We start from the raw sequence: 6000 nt of genomic DNA on the forward strand, positions 1-6000 counted from the left end.
AAGTCTGAGTCTTCCCCTTTTACAGTAACATATGTCTTCTTCACCCGCCCTCCCCTTCTGACCAGAGTTCTGGCCTCAGCTCCCTTTTCCTTCAGCATGCTCACCGTGCTGAAATTGCAGTAGTGCTTTCAGACTGTGAGTCCAGCTATGCCCATCCTCAGGGCCAGTGGAGAAGCAATCCCATCTCCCTGGTGTGTGCTGTGCAGAGCTGACCACCCCTGCTCATGACCCCCCAAGCACCCCCCCTCCGTCCCCTGGCTCTGTAATTCTCCTCCCGATCATTGCAGTTATCTGTTGTTCCCTGCCACACACACCAGTTTTTATGAGCTTAGCTTTGTGCTTCTCATTCCAGTGTTGCAGAGCAGACCTGGCATCCTTACCCCCTCATTTTCATTCCCACCCTTTACAGGTGGGTATTGCTGTTGCATTCCCTTCTGGCTCCTCTCCTACAGAAGTCCTTAAGTCCATCATAGTCTTGTAATGCTCTCTCTGTCCTCCTCACTTGTCCTCAGCACCCGAAAAAATCTTCCAGTTCATCTCAACGAAATAAAAACAGACTAACTTTCCCCAAGTCTAACTTAAAACCTGCATTGGTTAACTTATTTTTACAGAAGCTCTCTTCACCCAAAGGGAATCTGTTTTACTTCTCCTGTTACATGCCTGAAGCCAAATAGTACTGAATCCTCCGTGTACTGGCCCCCTTTATCTCTTCAGTTAAGGGTAGCCCTTTTTGACTTCCTTTCAGAATTGCAGATATTTCTGATTAGGTACCTTGGGGCCATTAATAAGGAAAGTAGGAGCTACTTGAATGCAGCCACTATGAGGCCATGACATTTGACCTAATAACCAACACAGCTGCTAACTGATGAATGGGCAAGTAGTATATTCGTATTAACTCATTAACTGGGTGGGTCTGGGTGAGAGCCTTTAGTTTCAAACTTTACTTTTGAAGTTCCCATGTCATATGGACCCATGGACCACAGCTGACTATAGGTGCCTGCAACTGCAGAAGGGAAAACTAGATAATGGGCTGGGGGAGAGGGGCAGTATTACACTGTGTGTGTTGTCTCTTTATGGTAATTCAATCATGTTTTTGTTGCCAGCTCTTCTGTACTTGGCAATTTTCCAGAAATTGTAAGGTTTCTAGGCTTGGAATAAGTTCTCATATTTTCAGTAAACATGTTATTTCCTGTTAACATAGGCAGATAATTATTGATTACTTGATTGAAAAGTTTGATTACTTTCTTTTTAAGCCTGTTTTTGGAATACTTACACTTTATGTCTTTTGCTATTTTTTCTTTCCTAGAAAGTCATTTTTTAAACAACATTCAACTTCATGAATCTGAAGAACTTTGACCATTCCAAGTCTTAACGCCACATCACTACTCCAGCAAATTTGTGCTACAACTGGTAACATTGACCAGAAGTCTGAAGAATTAAAATGCCAACACCAAACCTTACCTTAACAGCTCTGGTCCATACTATCCCCATGCATTTCTAATATATTATTTGTTTTATAACCCCTTCTAAATATTCTTGCTTCCTCTTTCCTTGCTTTCTTTCTCTCTTTTTTTAAAATTCTTTGGTTTTTTTGTTAAGGGTTTTGTATTTGTTTCCTTTTCCTACCTGCTTTTTATGACTCATTTGCTCAAATGACAGTGAACAAAGCCAGCCTCGGCTGGTAAGGTGCTGTTCACTTGAACAGGTGCTCTTGTGTGGAGAAGAAACTCTGACTAATTTAGACAGTGATTTCCATCCTTCAAGATCGTTCCCATTGAATTCTTATAGTCAATATTTACAGTGTTCAAATAGTAGTAAATATACTGCATGAGAACATATCACTACCAATTGAAAGCATTCCTTACGTCTTGAAACTTTTCTAATATTTGGGAACTTCTCTATGGATGGTTTTATATTGAACCCATTGACTTCCCAGTCCTGTGACTTTGTCCTTCAGAGACTCTCTAGACTGGAGAATTACGAAGCTCACTGACCAAGCACTGTGTCGAGAGACCGTTCTCGTCCACAGTGCAGTACTTCTCAGACATATGCTTTGCCACAGCATTCCAGAACAGGAGAACTACAAAACGTGCCCTTCCCTTTTCCTACTAAGAGAAAATCAGGCAGCTTAAAGCCTTAGTGCTTTCTTTCTTAACCTTTCCAATTTCAATACTTCCCATTATTTGAACACTTGAGTAGTGCACTTGCTTTGTATTAAACTTCTTTGCCTACATGTAAAACTGACCTTTTGTTACTGAGCAGGCATATTTCTTTAAGATAGTTTGATGACTCGAAGGTTTGAAGAGGGTAGGGGACAGTGGTGGGGTTTTGTTGATTATATGAAAGCTATGCCATTTAAAGCTGATGCCAGCCAGAGACCTGATAGGGACTTATTAACTGTATTGAACATGTTTTCCATTTGCTTTTGACTCTGTATAGTTACAATTCCAGATTAGATTTATAGCAGCTTCAAGTTGTATTAAATGGTATTTTGCTTTATGTAATACTGTTATAAAATAAAAGTTTGTTTATTCTAAAAGCCTGTCACTTCTCTTTTTAGAAACATTAATCGGAATGCTATTTTTCTGTCAGAAAATCTAATGTTGAGTTTTAAGAGTGGCTAAGCTCTGGGTTTTGCTCGTTTTAATTTATTGCGGTTGCCAGCATCAGTTGTTCCTTGCACCTGGTTCAGTGCTGCTCCTGGCTTGTTTGAATTCTGCAAAGGAGATCTGGCCTTCTTTTGTTGGCGTGCTTTTATTGGCTGCACCATTTGTGCCTTGGTACTGTGCTTCGTGCCCTACTTTATTTTATGTCCACCATGTCTTCACGTGGCAGATGAAGCAGCCTTGCTCAGGGACTTCTTCCACATGTAATGAAATGGCTTACTGGGAAGCTTTCACCGACGCATACCACAATTTGGGCTTAGTTGTCTTTTAAACATTCTACAGAAAAATGGTCAACAGAGTACAATCTTTTTGAAATGTTATATAGAATTTTTCATGTAGTCATTTAAAATGAGCACAGGAAATATAATTTGCAAAGCTGTCTTCTTCGAGATCTGTTCACACTAAATTATGTCTCAACTTGTGAAAGGCCTTTCTCACGTTCTCTATATTACAAAAACAACCCTGTGGAGAAGGCTCTCAGCTAGCCAGGCCTTGGGAACATTATGAAACCAAATGTGCTTCTGTACATATACTTTGCATCAGACAGTATTATAGGGCTCGTATTTAAGAGTCATCTATTAATCTTCCTGTGATGGGGGTAAGGACTCTTTTCTTTTGTACATGGACCTAATGATGATAACATGATGGAAAGCCCTTCTACAGCACCTGTGGGCTGGGCAGTGCAGTCAGTGCATGGGGTCAGTTTTATTTTGTGGAGGAAGCACAGACAGTCGTCCTGGAGCTCTCAGAAGCGTGTTTGAGATATAAAGAGACACAGGGCCCAAAGAGCCACATGGGAGAGTGTTGATGATTATGCCTTGTGAGGACATCAATAAAGGCTATCTTTTAAAAATGCTTTGTACTTCTGACAAAGGGATTCTCAGAATGTCTTCATCTCATTTGTAAACTAAGCATAACGGCAGAATAAGTAGGAAACTGGATTCAAGAGTTTCAAGATACAGATTTGAAATTTTTAAGTAGAAAGGATATTTTTAAAGCCTCGATCATACTTTAAATAAAAACCTTCAGAGTGTGTGCTTCCTGCCCTATTCACTTTTGGATCATTTATGCTAGGATCTGCTGTAACCTGACACCGGTAACTGGGAATCTGAAGGGGAGAGTTTATTTTGTCTTACTGGTTCAGAGGTTGTAGTCCATCATAGTGAGGGAGGCATGGAGGAGCAGGTCACAAGCAGGAGTGTGTGGCATAGTCATCTCATCAAGCAGGGCAGGTCTGTGGTATAACTTTCAAAACCCCACCCATAACGTTCCACCTGTGCTCCTCAGGACCCTGCCCATAGCTTCAAAGTAGAGAGGGCTGAGTGCTCAACACATGATCCTGTAGGGACCTTGCAGATTCAAACCATAACATCTTAGAGCATGCTTTGAAATTTTTAATCTGAATCTATCGAACATTTCCAAATCCTGACAGTTACAAGGTATGAATTCTGATTTCTAAGATATACTTTTTCCAGTTAAGATACCAAGAAAACTGTTCTTGCTTTTCCTGTTGCTTTTCCTTGCTTTTCCTAGAAAGCACTGAAATCTCTGGAAAAAAATTAACATTTATCTTATGGTTAAGAGATTGTAAATACTGCTTCAGAGGACATGAATTGTACCTTCCATGCCTAATTTTCTGTCTTACCAGCTAGGTTTAGGATGTGACGTGGCCATGGACTTGGAAGTCCATTTCTGGAATGCTTTGGAGGATCACCTTGGGGAACACCAAACTGCCAAGTTGTTGGCAGTACCAAACTGCCAAGCACCAAACTAACACAGTCTTAAAGCTGGGAATAGGTATGGTGAATTGTGCCTATAATCCTGGCAATTCCTGAGACTGAGGCAGGAAGATGTTGAGTTCAAAGCCATCCTGTCTACTTAGTGAGTCCTAGACCATATACAGAAGGAAAATTCCCATCCCCCAAAAGCTTTCATAGCTGTATAAGAATCCTTAGTTATTTTCACTGACTAATAAGAGCCATGTGAAGGTGCTTAAAATACCCATTGGAGTGTTTTATTTGAAGGACTGCATGGACTTGGAGAAATGTTATCCCTACTGGATACTTTTTTTAATTCTGTCTGCATGTATGCCTGCAGGCAAAAAGAGGGCACCAGGCCTCATTACAGATGGTTGTGAGCCACCGTGTGGTTGCCAGGAATTGAACTCAGGACCTCTGGAAGAACAGTCAGTGCTCTTAACCTCTGAGCCATCACTCTAACCCTGGGTACTTCTTTCAGATAGTAGAAAGGAATATTAGCAATAGGTTAGAGGGAAACAGAAAAGGGATTAGGAGCTGCTGGGGGTGAGAACGCTTGGGTTTGTGGGTAGCTGTGGCTCCCTGGGGCAAGAATTAGAGCTATAGACTCACTGTGGAGTGTATAGGGAGACAGTGGCCTGGGCTAGAAGCTGGCAGAGGCAAGGATGACTAAACAAGATCTAAACTGACATTTGAGCATACAGAGAGCAAAAGTGTAACTCTGCAGCTCTTGACTGCTCAGTAGGAGATTTGGTGACATTAGCAAGCAGGGCCTTTGCTGAGTTGGTAATAAAACCCTTGGGACGTTTCTTGACAGACAGCTAACACGCCAGTCGGTTGTTCGTAATAAAAATGCACACACATCTGGTTTTGTTAAGCTTTTGCTCTCATTGTGTTCAGCAACACAGTCATCCATTGGCAGTGTGGTTATGCTTACTGTATAGAACGTGTGTTTCAAACTCATCTGTTGCCACAGTAGTCAAGCTAGTGGTCAGGCATCCACCAAAGCCAAAGTCAGAGGCTTTCTGGAGGAAGAGGGAGCAAACTGATTGTTCAGCCACAGGTTTGGCTGGCAGCTGGCCAAGATGGGACTCTGTCCTTTCACACCTCCTGTTGAAGACATCATTTTTACACAAACTGCTTCCACCAGGGGCTAAAAAGAGATCCTTCCCAGAACTGAAGGAATAGTGTTATTTCTTCCATATGGCATTAACACTTAGGAATTACCCAGCTCTGAAAGACCGAACAGACATTCTCAATATACTTGAGTGCTATTAAAATGGAGAGATGAATGTCTTCAGTTGAAGTGAGAGTTAAATTTCTCAAGAAGTGTAACCAGAAGGCTCACTGGATGCCTGTGAAGAATTCCAGGTTGGGGCTGAAAGGAAGAGTCAGGAAACAAGCTACAGTGAGACATTCGGACTTTTGACCATTACAGTCTTATATGCTTGTATGACTGTCACTACCAAAAGTGGTGAAAAAAAAAAAAACAAAAAACAAAACACAAAGCCATACTGGCTGTTTCTTAAGAAACCTACTTAAAGCACAATGGAGTCATGTGCAAAGGTTAGAATGTA

The 6000-nt window shown here is 41.4% G+C and overlaps 1 protein-coding gene across 29 annotated transcripts in view; it reads left to right on the top strand.

Moving 5' to 3' along the window:
- The window catches only part of Epb41l2 (erythrocyte membrane protein band 4.1 like 2), a 155883-nt gene extending 153344 nt beyond the window's left edge, over positions 1-2539 (top strand). For all 29 annotated transcript variants that reach the window (XM_051175410.1, XM_051175422.1, XM_051175426.1 and 26 more), the window contains one exon: positions 1307-2539. The gene's annotated coding sequence lies outside the window, so the exon portion shown is untranslated. The remainder of the gene's footprint in view (positions 1-1306) is intronic.
- Positions 2540-6000: the final 3461 nt, after the last annotated feature.

Source organism: Phodopus roborovskii, unplaced genomic scaffold, assembly GCF_943737965.1.
Source record: "Phodopus roborovskii unplaced genomic scaffold, PHOROB, whole genome shotgun sequence".
Lineage (NCBI taxonomy): Eukaryota > Metazoa > Chordata > Mammalia > Rodentia > Cricetidae > Phodopus > Phodopus roborovskii.